This window comes from Hyperolius riggenbachi, chromosome 10 (assembly GCF_040937935.1).
Source record: "Hyperolius riggenbachi isolate aHypRig1 chromosome 10, aHypRig1.pri, whole genome shotgun sequence".
Classification (NCBI taxonomy): Eukaryota; Metazoa; Chordata; class Amphibia; order Anura; family Hyperoliidae; genus Hyperolius; species Hyperolius riggenbachi.
In genome coordinates, this window is record NC_090655.1 from 5444440 (window position 1) to 5467164 (window position 22725).

Sequence of the window (22725 nt, forward strand, 5' to 3'; positions counted from 1 at the left end):
AAATCAGTACTTTACAAAGTGAGAAGTAAAAAAATTGAAGAGAGATCAAGAAATGATTGTTATTGGGCATGTAATTTGTTCATGTTGTTTGTTCCACAATCACCCTGCACATCATCATCTTTACTGCTGGCAAACATGGAAAAAAAACATACAGCTCCAACTACATTATCTATAATCACAGCAATTAACAATGCGATAGACTAAGGTCCCTTTCACACTGGCGCGGTGCTGCTGCTACCGCAGCCTAATTAAACCCTATGTGAAAGTGCATACTTACCACGTTGCGGTGGAAGTGCCCAATCTAACGCTAGTGTGGAACTACGTTACTGTGCGGGATACGTGGCGACCTGCGTCGGGCCGGAAGTCATGTTAGTCCTTGGCGAAGCGGTTTTTTTTTAAAGTTGGCGTTGCGGCGCACATGTGTGAAAGCGTATTTTTACAATACGCTTCCGCATACCCAAAACAGGAAGTGACCGTAAGTGCGTGTCACTTCCTGCTGGGCTTTTGTCTAGACTGGGAACACCGTGTAATAACATGGTGTTTCCTGAAGCCCTGTTTTTGGCGATGCGGTGCGGCCGGCACCATACAGCGGCTGCAATTACGCGTCACTCGGGAACATTTTTAGGACACAAAAGATTTATTGCCTCTTTGCACCTGACTTGGTTGTACTTGCACTGGCGCAGTATGGCCAAACTCATACATGTGGAGAGCACAGCCTGCATAACATATCGGTAAAGCTCTTGCCGGATATGTTCCAGGGCTCTGCATGGCATCTCCAGGAGGACACAGGAAGCCTCAGGAGGATCCAGAGGCTTCTGTCTTCTTGGGTAAGTATCTTTTTTCCCAGCCCCCCTCGTGGATGGCGGCTCAGCCCCCGGTTCAAGTAGCCTATTTTTTTTTTTTTTTTATTTTATAACCCCACCTCGGGCGTTCTTTAAAAAGGACGACTTTCCAGGCTCTGCTGACATCAGACTCCACCAAAGTCACCTCACAGATTCCCGCTTGTTTCTTTATTTCCAGTCAGAGAAGAAGTTATACATTTTCTTAATTCAGAATGAACGATCTGCTAAGCTCAGATAATCGTGTATCCACAGCACGTCCTCCACATCTGGGTACAAAGAGGCCATAAATCTGTTGTGTCCTACAAATGTGACAACGTCCCCAGTGACGGGAAAGTGTAGCCGCTGTATGGCGAGAAAATGTAAACTTTAACTTAAAGGGAACGTGAAGTTAGAGGGCTATGCAGGCTGCCATCTTTGTTCCCTTATAAACAATGCCAGTTGCCTGGCTGTCATGCTGAGCTTTTGGCTTTAGTTGTGTTGGGGTCACAGCCCTGGAACAAGCATGCAGCCAGTGGAATCACAGCCCTGGAACAAGCATGCAGCCAGTGGAATCACAGCCCTGGAACAAGCATGCAGCCAGTGGAATCACAGCCCTGGAACAAGCATGCAGCCAGTGGAATCACAGCCCTGGAACAAGCATGCAGCCAGTGGAGTCAGAGCCCTGGAACAAGCATGTAGCCAGTGGAGTCACAGCCCTGGAACAAGCAGGCAGCCACTGGAATCACAGCCCTGGAACAAGCATGCAGCCAGTGGAATCACAGCCCTGGAACAAGCATGCAGCCAGTGGAATCACAGCCCTGGAACAAGCATGCAGCCAGTGGAGTCAGAGCCCTGGAACAAGCACGCAGCCAGTGGAATCACAGCCCTGGAACAAGCATGCAGCCAGTGGAATCACAGCCCTGGAACAAGCATGCAGCCAGTGCAATCACAGCCCTGGAACAAGCATGCAGCCAGTGGAATCACAGCCCTGGAACAAGCATGCAGCCAGTGGAGTCAGAGCCCTGGAACAAGCATGCAGCCAGTGGAATCACAGCCCTGGAACAAGCATGCAGCCAGTGGAATCACAGCCCTGGAACAAGCATGCAGCCAGTGGAATCACAGCCCTGGAACAAGCATGCAGCCAGTGGAATCACAGCCCTGGAACAAGCATGCAGCCAGTGGAATCACAGCCCTGGAACAAGCATGCAGCCAGTGGAGTCAGAGCCCTGGAACAAGCATGCAGCCAGTGGAGTCAGAGCCCTGGAACAAACATGCAGCCAGTGGAGTCACACCAGAGTCACAGTCTCTGCTCTGCATGCTCATTCTGGGCAAGTGACTTGTAGTATTGGAGGCGGAGCATCAGCACAGGAGCCAGGCAACCGGCATAGTTCATTAGAGAATAAAGATGGCAGCCTCCAAATTCTTCTCACTTCAGGATCCCTTTTACTCAGATTAAAACAAGTGTGACATCTTCACCATCTTGCATCAACGGACATGATAGCCGCAGAGCATTTCTAACATTACTTCTTTCTCTTCAAAGATTTCTACTTCCCATTTTCTATTCCCCTACACAGGAGTGGCCGACTTGCTGGTGGTGTCAGTGCTATGCGCAGAGCAGGGATACTTCACAGCATTATAGACTGCTCTGCAACCTGTCAGCTGAAATGCTGTTGCTTATCACTTCCTTGTGTGTAGAAGGTAGACTTAAAGCGGACCCAAACCAAACATTTTTTTAATTCAAAATATTTAGTTGCATCACTCTGACACATACAAAGATAAACACTCCTTTAAGCCTATGAGCATTTCAGTGCATGCTTTTCACCCTTCTCTTTCCATAACTAGGGTTATACTGGGGGCAGCCATTACTTCTCAGCTTAGTAGGAGGTTTTACATCATGGGTGTGTTTGTCATCAGCTACCCTCCCTCACAGGGGCGTGTCTATGTGAAATCTCACACAAGCTGAGATCACCTCCCCTGTGACTTCATCAGTAGCAGTCTGTGTTTTGTTTTTTTATCTCCTCCACCAGTCTGCCGGATTCTGTCCCGGCAATATGAAAGGAAGGGAGGGGTTCCTCCAATAAATGTAAAATATTTTATATTTGTCATCATGCAGAAGCTGAAAAAAGGGCTGCTATTTATTATTATAAGTTAGAAAATAGATTTTATTTCTGAAATCTTGTATTTTTAATTTGGGTCCACTTTAACCACTTCCGGATTCTCGGAGCGTATATACACGCCCCTGAATCCAGAAGTGTATACCATGGAAACGGCCGCTCGTATGAGCGGCCGTTCCATGTCAGCTCACGGAGGGTGTCTCCGTGAACACCCTGCGAGCCGATCGGCGGCTCGCAGGGTAAATGTAAACACACGGGGAAGATCTTCCCCGGTGTTTACATGTATACGGCGCTGCTGCGCAGCAGCGCCGTAGAGGAGATCGGCGATCCCCGGCCTCTGATTGGCCGGGGACCGCCGGCACCTGATAGGCTAAAGCCTATCCCATCAGGCGCAGGACGGATTTCCGTCCTGCGCCGCTCACAGGGGGAGGGAGAGGGAGGGAAGGGGAAGGAGGCCAGAAAGCGCTGCGGAGGGGGGCTTTGAAGAGCCCCCCCCGCAAGCGCAAGCAGCCGGCGGCGATCAGACCCCCCCAGCAGGACATCCCCTTAGTGGGGAAAAAAGGGGGGAAGTCTGATCGCCCTGGCTGCTAGCTGATCTGTGCTGTGGGCTGGAGAGCCCACGCTGCACAGATCAGCATAAAATGTCATGGTGTGGAAGTGGTTAAAGGACAACTGAGGTGAAAAGAATGTGAAGGTTGCAATTTTTATTTCCTGTTAAACAATAATACCAGTTCCCTGGCAGTTGGTCTATTTGGCTGCAGTAACGTCTGGCAGTGCACATATGTACATAAACATGTCTGTCTCTTCATATCACCTTGGGGATACTTTGAATTAGGGAGGATAAGTCCCAAGACATAGCACTTTCCATGCCTCCCCTTGTATTCTCTGCATAGTCTAATAGCAATCCGGATGATATCTGAATATGAACAAACATCTTACATTACCTTTATAAAGAGCAGTTTCACTGATCCGCACTGTAATAAATCACAATTGCAACATCTGTGCTCCGTCTTATAAAACATCCAGGAATGCCGCAGACACCAGCAAGACGATATTCCACAGGGCACAACATGTATGTTCAATGCTGAGTTATTACGGTACGGACCAATAAAACTGACTTTAATAGAGTATACTCCATGGTGGGCCAGATGTTTGGAGGTTATTTCTTTGTTTTGTGGCGATCAGCAGGGATGAACGAGAAAAGCTTCCAAGGTTAGTCTCACAGCAAATTGTCCCCAATCTTGGTCAGGGTGTGTACACTCATCCAATTTTGATTGGCCAATGATTTACCAATTTTACTACTTCCGTGTAGTATGGAAGATTAGCTACACAATCTGCTTATTGCATTCAAAACCTATTAGGGTCTGAGCCGACTAACGCAGATGTGCGCACATCAATGTTACAGATGCTGAAAAGCGGACACAACTGCGTTAGTGGGCTCAGGCCCTTATCCCTCATGGAAGTGGTAAAATTGGCCAATCAAAATTGCACGTGTTTATGCACCCTTACGGTGGCCACACACAATACAATAAAATGATCCGATTTTACGGCAATTTTGATAAAAACGATCAAAGTCTCTGCTATATCCAAACCTTTTTTATTCGAGCAAGAAATCTGATCGGATTTCCCATTATTTTTCCGATAAGCCGATCAGGAGCGGTGGTTGTTTCTGATCAATTTTTATGAAATATGAATGGTGTAGGGTAGATTGTCAGTTTCTTTTTTTTTTCCACAATTAGTTTATTGTGGATGAGCAACAGATACAACAGAAAACAGTCCGCCCATGGGTGAAAAAAGTCAGTTTCTTAATATAGACTCCCAAGAAATTTTCCCAGAGTTTTCAATCCCTTTTGTGTGTGTGGTACATTGGTCAGATTTTTCAAATGTTACAATCAATCAGAAGAAAATTAATTAAAATCTTTGAATGGAGAAGACATTTAAAAAATTGTATGGTATGTGGCCACGTTTAAGCCTCAGGTAGGATTTAAATTTGCATTCCGGCTGGCATAACTCGCACCTCATTGACCTTCTCTGCTCTGCTAATTTACGCCACAACAATATGGCTGCTCTTCAGCAGAGTTGGCCAATTGGTCACATGATTGGTCACATGATTGGTTTACGTGTGTCCGTGTTTCCTCTCTCTGTCAGTCTGCTTGATGTACGGACGTGGAAGTGGTGTGCCTTTCCTGTTTCATTAGTGGAGTACAGTAATCACATCAGTCCATAAAAAGACACCTTTGACTTGACGCTGAGCGTTCCGACACATTTACGAACCCTTCATTCACTTGCGGTAACTGTCAGACGTGTATTTTGTGGAACACGCGGCCCTAACTCTTCATTTCCTCACGCCAGCATTTTCCCTCCATCTCCTCACTCTGCTTTCACGTAAATTCCACACTATCAGAAATCGTTATTTACGCGCCATCCGTCTTTCCTAATAAACGCCGTTGTTGAGGGAGTCGGCGCCGCAGCTGGTGGAGTTGGTTGGAAGCTGTAATCCCGCTAAGATTTGTGGGTTAATTAAGCGTTGGAGGTAATAAAGTTTTGAAATGTGTGTTGGGAAATAACTTTATTTTTATTGTGTGTGTGACAAACACGAAGACGCGCGTCAAGATGGATGAGAAGGCGGGAAGGGTTCCTGGACTCTCCATCTGCAAAGGAGAAGGCCGTAGGATTTACGCTAAGCCGTCTCATAGCTCACCATCTGCTGCCGATGAGAGGCTCACTATCCTCACGTAGATAACGGAATAAATCTGCCAAGCGGAGGAACGCCGACACAAATACTACTAATGTTCTCACATGTGGATGTTATCTGTGGTAAGAAAAGAACGGTCTTACACCTCGGATTACTGGGGCTCGGCAAGAGCCAAATATAACCCTGGAAGTCTTGTTGCATCTGCTAAGAGTTCCGTATTTTAAAATGGATTTTAAAGCAGGATTGTTGCCATAAAAAATCAAATTTCAACAGCAACTGGTCTGAGTGTATTAAGTGATAAAGATGCTAATCCTGCATTCAAAACTTTTTCTGCTGTTATGGTTTGTAGTTATCACATACTTTAGGAGAACTGGCCCTAGTGCCAAACAGTGCCAAAGAGTTGAATGCTGGGAGTATTTTATCTATAATATATTCCTCCTCTTCCATTTATTTCCCTATGTAGCTGCTTATCAGAAACACCCTCTGATCACTTGTGTTTACAAGCAAGGCTGAGGTGACTCAGCGATTGGAGGATAAGACAGTGCAGTTGTTAGTATACACCTCAGTGGGAGTGTCTGAAGACTCTGGGAGGAGGGCAGCTAAGGAATACACAATGAGCAAGAGAAGGGAGGGGGGAAAACAAGAGTCAGGGAGGATATGATGTCAGTGTTAGCTTGGCAAGATGGCCACTGCCTAGAATAGGATTTTCTGCTTTTCCTTCAAAAATTCACAGGAATCATTACGTGGATAGCACAATACATCTGTTATGTAAGTAGAAGTAGTATTTATCTACTTATATATGTGTTTTTTATTTCTAGGTTAGCATGGGCGTCACTTGTTCTTTAAAGTTGACCTGTAGCAAAGGAAGAACAAGTTAGATACTCGACTATGAAATGGGAAGGCTTTGGATACTATAGAGCATATATGTCAAACTCCGACCTGCGGGCCAAATATGGCCCTCTGAGCCATTAAATTTGGCGCCCAGGGGGTTTGGCCCACTCTAGACCACCAGAGAAGCTATATTGGAGGTGAAGCCCTAGATCACCGGGGAAGCCATATGGGGGAGTTAAGGGAAAGCACTAAACACCAGGGAGGGTGGGGCCACTAGACACCAGTGAGGCGGAGTTTGGTTTTAGGCTCTTGAAGATGGGGTTACGCATTAGGTGGAGGCGGAGTTTGGTTTTAGGCTCTTGAAGGTGGGGTTAGGCATTAGGTGGAGGTGGAGTTTGGTTTTAGGCTCTTGAAGGTGGGGTTAGGGTTAGGCATTAGGTGGAGGCGGAGTTTGGTTTTAGGCTCTTGAAGGTGGGTTTAGGTGGAGGTGGAGTTTGGTTTTAGGCTCTTGAAGGTGGGCTTAGGGTTAGGCATTAGGTGGAGGCGGAGTTTGGTTTTAGGCTCTTGAAGGTGGGGTTAGGGTTAGGCATTATGTGGAGGCGGAGTTTGGTTTTAGGCTCTTGAAGGTGGGGTTAGGCATTAGGTGGAGGCGAAGTTTGGTTTTAGGCTCTTGAAGGTGGGTTTAGGTGGAGGTGGAGTTTGGTTTTAGGCTCTTGAAGGTGGGCTTAGGGTTAGGCATTAGGTGGAGGCGGAGTTTGGTTTTAGGCTCTTGAAGGTGGGGTTAGGGTTAGGCATTATGTGGAGGCGGAGTTTGGTTTTAGGCTCTTGAAGGTGGGGTTAGGCATTAGGTGGAGGCGGAGTTTGGTTTTAGGCTCTTGAAGGTGGGGTTAGGGTTAGGCATTAGGTGGAGGTGGAGTTTGGTTTTAGGCTCTTGGAGGTGAAGTTAGGCATTAGGTGGAGGTGGAGTTTGGTTTTAGGCTCTTGAAGGTGGGCTTAGGGTTAGGCATTAGGTGGAGGCGGAGTTTGGTTTTAGGCTCTTGGAGGTGGGGTTAGGGTTAGGCATTATGTGGAGGCGGAGTTTGGTTTTAGGCTCTTGAAGGTGGGGTTAGGCATTAGGTGGAGGCGGAGTTTGGTTTTAGGCTCTTGAAGGTGGGCTTAGGGTTAGGCATTAGGTGGAGTTTGGTTTTAGGCTCTTGAAGGTGGGGTTAGGGTTAGGCATTATGTGGAGGCGGAGTTTGGTTTTAGGCTCTTGAAGGTGGGGTTAGGCATTAGGTGGAGGCGGAGTTTGGTTTTAGGCTCTTGGAGGTGGGGTTAGGGTTAGGCATTAGGTGGAGGTGGAGTTTGGTTTTAGGCTCTTGAAGGTGGGGTTAGGGTTAGGCATTAGGTGGAGGCGGAGTTTGGTTTTAGGCTCTTGGAGGTGGGGTTAGGGTTAGGCATTCGGTGGAGGCGGAGTTTGGTTTTGGGCACTAGGAGGAGAAGGTTAGAAGTCAGAATGGGTGTCAGGTAGTGCGTGGTAAATTACCTGTAATCTGAATAACCAATATTCTTTAGTAGCATGCAGCGACACTGCAATATGTACACCGTCATGCAAATAATTTCACTCCACATGCAAAAATTAATGCAAATTGTATGCAGCTTGCAATAGAGCCAATCAAGATCCGCAGTAGTGCATTTGATTGCCCTATTGCTAAGCTGCTTACAGATTATATTTAAAGGACACCCCGAGGCGAAAATAAACGAATGAAACAAACGATTGTATCTATCTTCCTTCTCCTAAATTTGACTTTTTACGATATTCCACAGTTTTATTTTATGTTTAAATCTACTTTTTTAAGTTATAACTGTTTTATTGTTTTTGCTCAATGACACATTCATTGAAGTATGCAAGAGCTAAAATCTATAAACTGTTGACCCTTTTTATCTCTTTCCTGCTCTCAGAAGCCATTTTCTGCTAGGAAATGTTTTATAGCTGGAATCTCTTATCAGTGAGGGTCGCACTGTAGTCACTTCCTGTCTGAGTCAGGGCTGAGTCAGCCACTTGCATACCTGATATTTAACTCTTTCAGGCAGAGAAAGAAAAAAAGGAACACAGCCTAGTTATTTGTGTGCTAGGCACAGTACATACACATCTCTATCTCATCATGTCACATGTCACTTCGGGTGTCCTTTAAAACAGACCTGAATTCAGAATGCCCTCTCTGCTCTAAAAGATAAGCAACAGCATAATAACCTTTAAAGAAAAAACATTTCTTTTTTTTACAGCTGATACAAATCCTGCAATAAATCTGCAGTGTGCTACTTCCTGCTTTCATGGAAGCAGACATAGGGTTAACATCCTGTGTTTACATATTAGCACTCTGTCGTGGCAGTCAGATAATACAGCTGAGGGATCGAATAACAGCTGTGATTAGCCACAGATGAGGGGGAATTAGACCGGCTGAACACTCTAAATACATACAGGGTGCATTTCTCTGTGCTTTCCTTCTGTCCTGTGCGAGAGTTCAGCTTCACTTTAATCTGCATGTAAGCTGCTGTCTTTTAGCACCTCACTGACCATGTGTGGTCAGGGATAAAGCAGGAAGCTGTCCTTGTAGCGTTATTCAGGAGGCAGAGCCCCCCTTTAGTGTTTACATTCCCCCGGCACGTTCCGGTGAATCACCGTCCCCCGGCTACGGCTTGGGTCCCGTTTTTAGCCGCTAAGACACTGAATCATTACACAATCTCTCCGCACAGATGGGCTCAACACCTGCGGTTTTATTTTTAGTTTTGCCTGCAGCAGATTTACGGTTTTGTATCGGGTTCCTGTCATGTTTTCCTGAAATGTTGACGCGGCGCTATTAGCTATATGCAAAAATCCTACCTGATCGAGAGGAACTTGGAGCGTCGCCTGGATAGCGGCTTCCAAATTAGTATCACCTCGTAGAGGAGCGCAGGCGAGGGGGGCTCATTTCTCTGACTATTGTTAGATTCCTGACAACATCCAGGTTAGAGGAGCGCAGGCGAGGGGGGCTCATTTCTCTGACTATTGTTAGATTCCCGACAACATCCAGGTTAGAGGAGCGCAGGCGAGGGGGGCTCATTTCTCTGACTATTGTTAGATTCCTGACAACATCCAGGTTAGAGGAGCGCAGGCGAGGGGGGCTTATTTCTCTGACTATTGTTAGATTCCTGACAACATCCAGGTTAGAGGAGCGCAGGCGAGGGGGGCTTATTTCTCTGACTATTGTTAGATTCCCGACAACATCCAGGTTAGAGGAGCGCAGGCGAGGGGGGCTCATTTCTCTGACTATTGTTAGATTCCTGACAACATCCAGGTTAGAGGAGCGCAGGCGAGGGGGGCTTATTTCTCTGACTATTGTTAGATTCCTGACAACATCCAGGTTAGAGGAGCGCAGGCGAGGGGGGCTTATTTCTCTGGCTATTGTTAGATTCCTGACAACATCCAGGTTAGAGGAGCGCAGGCGAGGGGGGCTCATTTCTCTGACTATTGTTAGATTCCTGACAACATCCAGGTTAGAGGAGCGCAGGCGAGGGGGGCTTATTTCTCTGGCTATTGTTAGATTCCTGATAACATCCAGGTTAGAGGAGCGCAGGCGAGGGGGGCTCATTTCTCTGACTATTGTTAGAAACCCGACAACATCCAGGTTAGAGGAGCGCAGGCGAGGGGGGCTTATTTCTCTGACTATTGTTAGATTCCTGACAACATCCAGGTTAGAGGAGCGCAGGCGAGGGGGGCTCATTTCTCTGGCTATTGTTAGATTCCTGACAACATCCAGGTTAGAGGAGCGCAGGCGAGGGGGGCTCATTTCTCTGGCTATTGTTAGATTCCTGACAACATCCAGGTTAGAGGAGCGCAGGCGAGGGGGGCTCATTTCTCTGACTATTGTTAGATTCCCGACAACATCCAGGTTAGAGGAGCGCAGGCGAGGGGGGCTCATTTCTCTGGCTATTGTTAGATTCCTGATAACATCCAGGTTAGAGGAGCGCAGGCGAGGGGGGCTTATTTCTCTGACTATTGTTAGATTCCTGACAACATCCAGGTTAGAGGAGCGCAGGCGAGGGGGGCTCATTTCTCTGACTATTGTTAGATTCCTGAAAACATCCAGGTTAGAGGAGTGCAGGCGAGGGGGGCTCATTTCTCTGACTATTGTTAGAAACCCGACAACATCCAGGTTAGAGGAGCGCAGGCGAGGGGGGCTCATTTCTCTGACTATTGTTAGATTCCTGACAACATCCAGGTTAGAGGAGCGCAGGCGAGGGGGGCTCATTTCTCTGACTATTGTTAGATTCCTGACAACATCCAGGTTAGAGGAGCGCAGGCGAGGGGGGCTCATTTCTCTGGCTATTGTTAGATTCCTGACAACATCCAGGTTAGAGGAGCGCAGGCGAGGGGGGCTTATTTCTCTGACTATTGTTAGATTCCTGACAACATCCAGGTTAGAGGAGCGCAGGCGAGGGGGGCTCATTTCTCTGGCTATTGTTAGATTCCTGACAACATCCAGGTTAGAGGAGCGCAGGCGAGGGGGGCTTATTTCTCTGGCTATTGTTAGAAACCTGACAACATCCAGGTTAGAGGAGCGCAGGCGAGGGGGGCTTATTTCTCTGGCTATTGTTAGATTCCTGACAACATCCAGGTTAGAGGAGCGCAGGCGAGGGGGGCTCATTTCTCTGACTATTGTTAGAAACCCGACAACATCCAGGTTAGAGGAGCGCAGGCGAGGGGGGCTCATTTCTCTGGCTATTGTTAGATTCCTGACAACATCCAGGTTAGAGGAGCGCAGGCGAGGGGGGCTCATTTCTCTGACTATTGTTAGATTCCTGACAACATCCAGGTTAGAGGAGCGCAGGCGAGGGGGGCTTATTTCTCTGGCTATTGTTAGATTCCTGACAACATCCAGGTTAGAGGAGCGCAGGCGAGGGGGGCTTATTTCTCTGGCTATTGTTAGATTCCCGACAACATCCAGGTTAGAGGAGCGCAGGCGAGGGGGGCTCATTTCTCTGGCTATTGTTAGATTCCTGACAACATCCAGGTTAGAGGAGCGCAGGCGAGGGGGGCTTATTTCTCTGACTATTGTTAGATTCCTGACAACATCCAGGTTAGAGGAGCGCAGGCGAGGGGGGCTTATTTCTCTGGCTATTGTTAGATTCCTGACAACATCCAGGTTAGAGGAGCGCAGGCGAGGGGGGCTCATTTCTCTGACTATTGTTAGATTCCTGACAACATCCAGGTTAGAGGAGCGCAGGCGAGGGGGGCTCATTTCTCTGGCTATTGTTAGATTCCTGACAACATCCAGGTTAGAGGAGCGCAGGCGAGGGGGGCTTATTTCTCTGACTATTGTTAGATTCCTGACAACATCCAGGTTAGAGGAGCGCAGGCGAGAGGGGCTTATTTCTCTGACTATTGTTAGATTCCTGACAACATCCAGGTTAGAGGAGCGCAGGCGAGGGGGGCTTATTTCTCTGACTATTGTTAGATTCCTGACAACATCCAGGTTAGAGGAGCGCAGGCGAGGGGGGCTCATTTCTCTGACTATTGTTAGAAACCTGACAACATCCAGGTTAGAGGAGCGCAGGCGAGGGGGGCTTATTTCTCTGGCTATTGTTAGATTCCCGACAACATCCAGGTTAGAGGAGCGCAGGCGAGGGGGGCTCATTTCTCTGACTATTGTTAGATTCCTGACAACATCCAGGTTAGAGGAGCGCAGGCGAGGGGGGCTTATTTCTCTGACTATTGTTAGATTCCTGACAACATCCAGGTTAGAGGAGCGCAGGCGAGGGGGGCTTATTTCTCTGACTATTGTTAGATTCCTGACAACATCCAGGTTAGAGGAGCGCAGGCGAGGGGGGCTCATTTCTCTGGCTATTGTTAGATTCCTGACAACATCCAGGTTAGAGGAGCGCAGGCGAGGGGGGGCTCATTTCTCTGACTATTGTTAGATTCCTGACAACATCCAGGTTAGAGGAGCGCAGGCGAGGGGGGCTTATTTCTCTGACTATTGTTAGATTCCTGACAACATCCAGGTTAGAGGAGCGCAGGCGAGGGGGGCTCATTTCTCTGGCTATTGTTAGATTCCTGACAACATCCAGGTTAGAGGAGCGCAGGCGAGGGGGGGCTCATTTCTCTGACTATTGTTAGATTCCTGACAACATCCAGGTTAGAGGAGCGCAGGCGAGGGGGGCTTATTTCTCTGGCTATTGTTAGATTTCTGACAACATCCAGGTTAGAGGAGCGCAGGCGAGGGGGGCTCATTTCTCTGACTATTGTTAGATTCCTGACAACATCCAGGTTAGAGGAGCGCAGGCGAGGGGGGCTCATTTCTCTGGCTATTGTTAGAAACCCGACAACATCCAGGTTAGAGGAGCGCAGGCGAGGGGGGCTTATTTCTCTGACTATTGTTAGATTCCTGACAACATCCAGGTTAGAGGAGCGCAGGCGAGGGGGGCTTATTTCTCTGGCTATTGTTAGATTCCTGACAACATCCAGGTTAGAGGAGCGCAGGCGAGGGGGGGCTCATTTCTCTGACTATTGTTAGATTCCTGACAACATCCAGGTTAGAGGAGCGCAGGCGAGGGGGGCTCATTTCTCTGACTATTGTTAGATTCCTGACAACATCCAGGTTAGAGGAGCGCAGGCGAGGGGGGCTCATTTCTCTGACTATTGTTAGATTCCTGACAACATCCAGGTTAGAGGAGCGCAGGCGAGGGGGGCTTATTTCTCTGGCTATTGTTAGATTCCTGACAACATCCAGGTTAGAGGAGCGCAGGCGAGGGGGGCTTATTTCTCTGACTATTGTTAGATTCCTGACAACATCCAGGTTAGAGGAGCGCAGGCGAGGGGGGCTCATTTCTCTGACTATTGTTAGATTCCTGACAACATCCAGGTTAGAGGAGCGCAGGCGAGGGGGGCTCATTTCTCTGACTATTGTTAGATTCCTGACAACATCCAGGTTAGAGGAGCGCAGGCGAGGGGGGCTCATTTCTCTGGCTATTGTTAGATTCCTGACAACATCCAGGTTAGAGGAGCGCAGGCGAGGGGGGCTCATTTCTCTGGCTATTGTTAGATTCCCGACAACATCCAGGTTAGAGGAGCGCAGGCGAGGGGGGCTCATTTCTCTGGCTATTGTTAGATTCCTGACAACATCCAGGTTAGAGGAGCGCAGGCGAGGGGGGCTCATTTCTTTAGCTATTGTTAGATTCCTGACAACATCCAGGTTAGAGGAGCGCAGGCGAGGGGGGCTTATTTCTCTGACTATTGTTAGATTCCTGACAACATCCAGGTTAGAGGAGCGCAGGCGAGGGGGGCTCATTTCTTTAGCTATTGTTAGATTCCTGACAACATCCAGGTTAGAGGAGCGCAGGCGAGGGGGGCTCATTTCTCTGACTATTGTTAGATTCCTGACAACATCCAGGTTAGAGGAGCGCAGGCGAGGGGGGCTCAATTCTCTGGCTATTGTTAGATTCCTGACAACATCCAGGTTAGAGGAGCGCAGGCGAGGGGGGCTCATTTCTCTGGCTATTGTTAGATTCCTGACAACATCCAGGTTAGAGGAGCGCAGGCGAGGGGGGCTCATTTCTCTGGCTATTGTTAGATTCCTGACAACATCCAGGTTAGAGGAGCGCAGGCGAGGGGGGCTCATTTCTCTGACTATTGTTAGATTCCTGACAACATCCAGGTTAGAGGAGCGCAGGCGAGGGGGGCTCATTTCTCTGGCTATTGTTAGATTCCTGACAACATCCAGGTTAGAGGAGCGCAGGCGAGGGGGGCTCATTTCTCTGCATATTGTTAGATTCCTGACAACATCCAGGTTAGAGGAGCGCAGGCGAGGGGGGCTCATTTCTCTGGCTATTGTTAGATTCCTGACAACATCCAGGTTAGAGGAGCGCAGGCGAGGGGGGCTCATTTCTCTGGCTATTGTTAGATTCCTGACAACATCCAGGTTAGAGGAGCGCAGGCGAGGGGGGCTCATTTCTCTGACTATTGTTAGATTCCTGACAACATCCAGGTTAGAGGAGCGCAGGCGAGGGGGGCTCATTTCTCTGACTATTGTTAGATTCCTGACAACATCCAGGTTAGAGGAGCGCAGGCGAGGGGGGCTTATTTCTCTGGCTATTGTTAGATTCCTGACAACATCCAGGTTAGAGGAGCGCAGGCGAGGGGGGCTTATTTCTCTGACTATTGTTAGATTCCTGACAACATCCAGGTTAGAGGAGCGCAGGCGAGGGGGGCTCATTTCTCTGGCTATTGTTAGATTCCCGACAACATCCAGGTTAGAGGAGCGCAGGCGAGGGGGGTTCATTTCTCTGACTATTGTTAGAAACCTGACAACATCCAGGTTAGAGGAGCGCAGGCGAGGGGGGCTCATTTCTCTGACTATTGTTAGAAACCTGACAACATCCAGGTTAGAGGAGCGCAGGCGAGGGGGGCTTATTTCTCTGGCTATTGTTAGAAACCTGACAACATCCAGGTTAGAGGAGCGCAGGCGAGGGGGGCTCATTTCTCTGGCTATTGTTAGAAACCTGACAACATCCCGGTTAGAGGAGCGCAGGCGAGGGGGGCTCATTTCTCTGGCTATTGTTAGATTCCTGACAACATCCAGGTTAGAGGAGCGCAGGCGAGGGGGGCTCATTTCTCTGGCTATTGTTAGATTCCTGACAACATCCAGGTTAGAGGAGCGCAGGCGAGGGGGGCTCATTTCTCTGGCTATTGTTAGATTCCTGACAACATCCAGGTTAGAGGAGCGCAGGCGAGGGGGGCTTATTTCTCTGACTATTGTTAGATTCCTGACAACATCCAGGTTAGAGGAGCGCAGGCGAGGGGGGCTCATTTCTCTGGCTATTGTTAGATTCCTGACAACATCCAGGTTAGAGGAGCGCAGGCGAGGGGGGCTCATTTCTCTGACTATTGTTAGATTCCTGACAACATCCAGGTTAGAGGAGCTCAGGCGAGGGGGGCTCATTTCTCTGGCTATTGTTAGATTCCTGACAACATCCAGGTTAGAGGAGCGCAGGCGAGGGGGGCTCATTTCTCTGACTATTGTTAGATTCCTGACAACATCCAGGTTAGAGGAGCGCAGGCGAGGGGGGCTCATTTCTCTGACTATTGTTAGATTCCTGACAACATCCAGGTTAGAGGAGCGCAGGCGAGGGGGGCTCATTTCTCTGACTATTGTTAGATTCCTGACAACATCCTGGTTAGAGGAGCGCAGGCGAGGGGGGCTTATTTCTCTGACTATTGTTAGATTCCTGACAACATCCAGGTTAGAGGAGCGCAGGCGAGGGGGGCTTATTTCTCTGGCTATTGTTAGAAACCCGACAACATCCAGGTTAGAGGAGCGCAGGCGAGGGGGGCTTATTTCTCTGGCTATTGTTAGATTCCTGACAACATCCAGGTTAGAGGAGCGCAGGCGAGGGGGGCTCATTTCTCTGACTATTGTTAGATTCCTGACAACATCCAGGTTAGAGGAGCGCAGGCGAGGGGGGCTCATTTCTCTGGCTATTGTTAGATTCCTGACAACATCCAGGTTAGAGGAGCGCAGGCGAGGGGGGCTCATTTCTCTGGCTATTGTTAGATTCCTGACAACATCCAGGTTAGAGGAGCGCAGGCGAGGGGGGCTCATTTCTCTGGCTATTGTTAGAAACCCGACAACTTCCAGGTTAGAGGAGCGCAGGCGAGGGGGGCTCATTTCTCTGGCTATTGTTAGATTCCTGACAACATCCAGGTTAGAGGAGCGCAGGCGAGGGGGGCTCATTTCTCTGGCTATTGTTAGATACCTGACAACATCCAGGTTAGAGGAGCGCAGGCGAGGGGGGCTCATTTCTCTGACTATTGTTAGATTCCTGACAACATCCTGGTTAGAGGAGCGCAGGCGAGGGGGGCTCATTTCTCTGGCTATTGTTAGATTCCTGACAACATCCAGGTTAGAGGAGCGCAGGCGAGGGGGGCTCATTTCTCTGGCTATTGTTAGATTCCTGACAACATCCAGGTTAGAGGAGCGCAGGCGAGGGGGGCTCATTTCTCTGGCTATTGTTAGATTCCTGACAACATCCAGGTTAGAGGAGCGCAGGCGAGGGGGGCTCATTTCTCTGACTATTGTTAGAAACCCGACAACATCCAGGTTAGAGGAGCGCAGGCGAGGGGGGCTTATTTCTCTGGCTATTGTTAGATTCCTGACAACATCCAGGTTAGAGGAGCGCAGGCGAGGGGGGCTCATTTCTCTGGCTATTGTTAGATTCCTGACAACATCCAGGTTAGAGGAGCGCAGGCGAGGGGGGCTCATTTCTCTGGCTATTGTTAGATTCCTGACAACATCCAGGTTAGAGGAGCGCAGGCGAGGGGGGCTTATTTCTCTGGCTATTGTTAGATTCCTGACAACATCCAGGTTAGAGGAGCGCAGGCGAGGGGCCTCATTTCTCTGACTATTGTTAGATTCCTGACAACATCCAGGTTAGAGGAGCGCAGGCGAGGGGGGCTTATTTCTCTGGCTATTGTTAGAAACCCGACAACATCCAGGTTAGAGGAGCGCAGGCGAGGGGGGCTCATTTCTCTGACTATTGTTAGATTCCTGACAACATCCAGGTTAGAGGAGCGCAGGCGAGGGGGGCTCATTTCTCTGGCTATTGTTAGATTCCTGACAACATCCAGGTTAGAGGAGCGCAGGCGAGGGGGGTTCATTTCTCTGACTATTGTTAGATTCCTGACAACATCCAGGTTAGAGGAGCGCAGGCGAGGGGGGCTCATTTCTCTGACTATTGTTAGATTCCTGACAACATCCAGGTTAGAGGAGTGCAGGCGAGGGGGGCTCATTTCTCTGGCTATTGTTAGATTCCTGACAACATCCAGGTTAGAGGAGCGCAGGCGAGGGGGGCTCATTTCTCTGGCTATTGTTAGATTCCTGACAACATCCAGGTTAGAGGAGCGCAGGCGAGGGGGGCTTATTTCTCTGGCTATTGTTAGAATCCTGACAACATCCAGGTTAGAGGAGCGCAGGCGAGGGGGGCTCATTTCTCTGGCTATTGTTAGATTCCTGACAACATCCAGGTTAGAGGAGCGCAGGCGAGGGGGGCTCATTTCTCTGGCTATTGTTGGATTCCTGACAACATCCGGGTTAGAGGAGCGCAGGCGAGGGGGGCTTATTTCTCTGGCTATTGTTAGATTCCTGACAACATCCAGGTTAGAGGAGCGCAGGCGAGGGGGGCTTATTTCTCTGGCTATTGTTAGAAACCCGACAACATCCAGGTTAGAGGAGCGCAGGCGAGGGGGGCTCATTTCTCTGGCTATTGTTAGATTCCTGACAACATCCAGGTTAGAGGAGCGCAGGCGAGGGGGGCTTATTTCTCTGGCTATTGTTAGAAACCCGACAACATCCAGGTTAGAGGAGCGCAGGCGAGGGGGGCTCATTTCTCTGACTATTGTTAGATTCCTGACAACATCCAGGTTAGAGGAGCGCAGGCGAGGGGGGCTCATTTCTCTGACTATTGTTAGATTCCTGACAACATCCAGGTTAGAGGAGCTCAGGCGAGGGGGGCTCATTTCTCTGGCTATTGTTAGATTCCTGACAACATCCAGGTTAGAGGAGCGCAGGCGAGGGGGGCTTATTTCTCTGACTATTGTTAGATTCCTGACAACATCCAGGTTAGAGGAGCGCAGGCGAGGGGGGCTTATTTCTCTGACTATTGTTAGATTCCTGACAACATCCAGGTTAGAGGAGCGCAGGCGAGGGGGGCTCATTTCTCTGGCTATTGTTAGATTCCTGACAACATCCAGGTTAGAGGAGCGCAGGCGAGGGGGGCTCATTTCTCTGGCTATTGTTAGATTCCCGACAACATCCAGGTTAGAGGAGCGCAGGCGAGGGGGGCTCATTTCTCTGACTATTGTTAGATTCCTGACAACATCCAGGTTAGAGGAGCGCAGGCGAGGGGGGTTAATTTCTCTGACTATTGTTAGATTCCTGACAACACCCAGGTTAGAGGAGCGCAGGCGAGGGGGGCTCATTTCTCTGGCTATTGTTAGATTCCTGACAACATCCAGGTTAGAGGAGCGCAGGCGAGGGGGGCTCATTTCTCTGGCTATTGTTAGATACCTGACAACATCCAGGTTAGAGGAGCGCAGGCGAGGGGGGCTCATTTCTCTGACTATTGTTAGATTCCTGACAACATCCTGGTTAGAGGAGCGCAGGCGATGGGGGCTCATTTCTCTGACTATTGTTAGATTCCTGACAACATCCAGGTTAGAGGAGCGCAGGCGAGAGGGGCTCATTTCTCTGCATATTGTTAGATTCCTGACAACATCCAGGTTAGAGGAGCGCAGGCGAGGGGGGCTCATTTCTCTGCATATTGTTAGATTCCTGACAACATCCAGGTTAGAGGAGCGCAGGCGAGGGGGGCTCATTTCTCTGGCTATTGTTAGATTCCTGACAACATCCAGGTTAAAGGAGCGCAGGCGAGGGGGGCTCATTTCTCTGGCTATTGTTAGATTCCTGACAACATCCAGGTTAGAGGAGCGCAGGCGAGGGGGGCTTATTTCTCTGGCTATTGTTAAATTCCTGACAACATCCAGGTTAGAGGAGCGCAGGCGAGGGGGGCTCATTTCTCTGGCTATTGTTAGATTCCTGACAACATCCAGGTTAGAGGAGCGCAGGCGAGGGGGGCTTATTTCTCTGGCTATTGTTAGATTCCTGACAACATCCAGGTTAGAGGAGCGCAGGCGAGGGGGGCTCATTTCTCTGACTATTGTTAGATTCCTGACAACATCCAGGTTAGAGGAGCGCAGGCGAGGGGGGCTCATTTCTCTGACTATTGTTAGATTCCTGACAACATCCAGGTTAGAGGAGCGCAGGCGAGGGGGGCTCATTTCTCTGGCTATTGTTAGATTCCTGACAACATCCAGGTTAGAGGAGCGCAGGCGAGGGGGGCTCATTTCTCTGACTATTGTTAGATTCCTGACAACATCCAGGTTAGAGGAGCGCAGGCGAGGGGGGCTTATTTCTCTGGCTATTGTTAGATTCCTGACAACATCCAGGTTAGAGGAGCGCAGGCGAGGGGGGCTTATTTCTCTGGCTATTGTTAGATTCCTGACAACATCCAGGTTAAAGGAGCGCAGGCGAGGGGGGCTCATTTCTCTGGCTATTGTTAGATTCCTGACAACATCCAGGTTAGAGGAGCGCAGGCGAGGGGGGCTTATTTCTCTGGCTATTGTTAGATTCCTGACAACATCCAGGTTAGAGGAGCGCAGGCGAGGGGGGCTCATTTCTCTGACTATTGTTAGAAACCTGACAACATCCAGGTTAGAGGAGCGCAGGCGAGGGGGGCTTATTTCTCTGACTATTGTTAGATTCCTGACAACAACCAGGTTAGAGGAGCGCAGGCGAGGGGGGCTCATTTCTCTGACTATTGTTAGATTCCTGACAACATCCAGGTTAGAGGAGCGCAGGCGAGGGGGGCTCATTTCTCTGACTATTGTTAGATTCCTGACAACATCCAGGTTAGAGGAGCGCAGGCGAGGGGGGCTTATTTCTCTGGCTATTGTTAGATTCCTGACAACATCCAGGTTAGAGGAGCGCAGGCGAGGGGGGCTTATTTCTCTGACTATTGTTAGATTCCTGACAACATCCAGGTTAGAGGAGCGCAGGCGAGGGGGGCTCATTTCTCTGACTATTGTTAGATTCCTGACAACATCCAGGTTAGAGGAGCGCAGGCGAGGGGGGCTCATTTCTCTGACTATTGTTAGAAACCCGACAACATCCAGGTTAGAGGAGCGCAGGCGAGGGGGGCTCATTTCTCTGGCTATTGTTAGATTCCTGACAACATCCAGGTTAGAGGAGCGCAGGCGAGGGGGGCTTATTTCTCTGGCTATTGTTAGATTCCTGACAACATCCAGGTTAGAGGAGCGCAGGCGAGGGGGGCTCATTTCTCTGACTATTGTTAGATTCCTGACAACATCCAGGTTAGAGGAGCGCAGGCGAGGGGGGCTCATTTCTCTGACTATTGTTAGATTCCTGACAACATCCAGGTTAGAGGAGCGCAGGCGAGGGGGGCTCATTTCTCTGGCTATTGTTAGATTCCTGACAACATCCAGGTTAGAGGAGCGCAGGCGAGGGGGGCTCATTTCTCTGACTATTGTTAGATTCCTGACAACATCCAGGTTAGAGGAGCGCAGGCGAGGGGGGCTTATTTCTCTGGCTATTGTTAGATTCCTGACAACATCCAGGTTAGAGGAGCGCAGGCGAGGGGGGCTTATTTCTCTGGCTATTGTTAGATTCCTGACAACATCCAGGTTAAAGGAGCGCAGGCGAGGGGGGCTCATTTCTCTGGCTATTGTTAGATTCCTGACAACATCCAGGTTAGAGGAGCGCAGGCGAGGGGGGCTTATTTCTCTGGCTATTGTTAGATTCCTGACAACATCCAGGTTAGAGGAGCGCAGGCGAGGGGGGCTCATTTCTCTGACTATTGTTAGAAACCTGACAACATCCAGGTTAGAGGAGCGCAGGCGAGGGGGGCTCATTTCTCTGACTATTGTTAGATTCCTGACAACATCCAGGTTAGAGGAGCGCAGGCGAGGGGGGCTCATTTCTCTGACTATTGTTAGATTCCTGACAACATCCAGGTTAGAGGAGCGCAGGCGAGGGGGGCTTATTTCTCTGGCTATTGTTAGATTCCTGACAACATCCAGGTTAGAGGAGCGCAGGCGAGGGGGGCTTATTTCTCTGACTATTGTTAGATTCCTGACAACATCCAGGTTAGAGGAGCGCAGGCGAGGGGGGCTCATTTCTCTGACTATTGTTAGATTCCTGACAACATCCAGGTTAGAGGAGCGCAGGCGAGGGGGGCTCATTTCTCTGGCTATTGTTAGATTCCTGACAACATCCAGGTTAGAGGAGCGCAGGCGAGGGGGGCTCATTTCTCTGACTATTGTTAGATTCCTGACAACATCCGGGTTAGAGGAGCGCAGGCGAGGGGGGCTCATTTCTCTGGCTATTGTTAGATTCCTGACAACATCCAGGTTAGAGGAGCGCAGGCGAGGGGGGCTTATTTCTCTGACTATTGTTAGATTCCTGACAACATCCAGGTTAGAGGAGCGCAGGCGAGGGGGGCTTATTTCTCTGGCTATTGTTAGATTCCTGACAACATCCAGGTTAGAGGAGCGCAGGCGAGGGGGGCTTATTTCTCTGACTATTGTTAGATTCCTGACAACATCCAGGTTAGAGGAGCGCAGGCGAGGGGGGCTCATTTCTCTGACTATTGTTAGATTCCTGACAACATCCAGGTTAGAGGAGCGCAGGCGAGGGGGGCTCATTTCTCTGACTATTGTTAGAAACCCGACAACATCCAGGTTAGAGGAGCGCAGGCGAGGGGGGCTCATTTCTCTGCATATTGTTAGATTCCTGACAACATCCAGGTTAGAGGAGCGCAGGCGAGGGGGGCTCATTTCTCTGACTATTGTTAGAAACCCGACAACATCCAGGTTAGAGGAGCGCAGGCGAGGGGGGCTCATTTCTCTGACTATTGTTAGAAACCCTTCAACATCCAGGTTAGAGGAGCGCAGGCGAGGGGGGCTCATTTCTCTGACTATTGTTAGAAACCCGACAACATCCAGGTTAGAGGAGCGCAGGCGAGGGGGGCTTATTTCTCTGACTATTGTTAGATTCCTGACAACATCCAGGTTAGAGGAGCGCAGGCGAGGGGGGCTCATTTCTCTGGCTATTGTTAGATTCCTGACAACATCCAGGTTAGAGGAGCGCAGGCGAGGGGGGCTTATTTCTCTGGCTATTGTTAGATTCCTGACAACATCCAGGTTAGAGGAGCGCAGGCGAGGGGGGCTCATTTCTCTGACTATTGTTAGATTCCTGACAACATCCAGGTTAGAGGAGCGCAGGCGAGGGGGGCTCATTTCTCTGACTATTGTTAGATTCCTGACAACATCCAGGTTAGAGGAGCGCAGGCGAGGGGGGCTCATTTCTCTGGCTATTGTTAGATTCCTGACAACATCCAGGTTAGAGGAGCGCAGGCGAGGGGGGCTCATTTCTCTGACTATTGTTAGATTCCTGACAACATCCAGGTTAGAGGAGCGCAGGCGAGGGGGGGCTCATTTCTCTGACTATTGTTAGATTCCTGACAACATCCAGGTTAGAGGAGCGCAGGCGAGGGGGGCTCATTTCTCTGACTATTGTTAGATTCCTGACAACATCCAGGTTAGAGGAGCGCAGGCGAGGGGGGCTCATTTCTCTGGCTATTGTTAGATTCCTGACAACATCCAGGTTAGAGGAGC

At 49.5% G+C, this 22725-nt stretch overlaps 1 protein-coding gene across 5 annotated transcripts in view; it reads left to right on the forward strand.

Moving 5' to 3' along the window:
* Window positions 1-22725, forward strand: part of ZMAT4 (zinc finger matrin-type 4) — a 761540-nt gene that overhangs the window by 570467 nt on the left and 168348 nt on the right. The gene's annotated exons all lie outside the window — the stretch shown is intronic.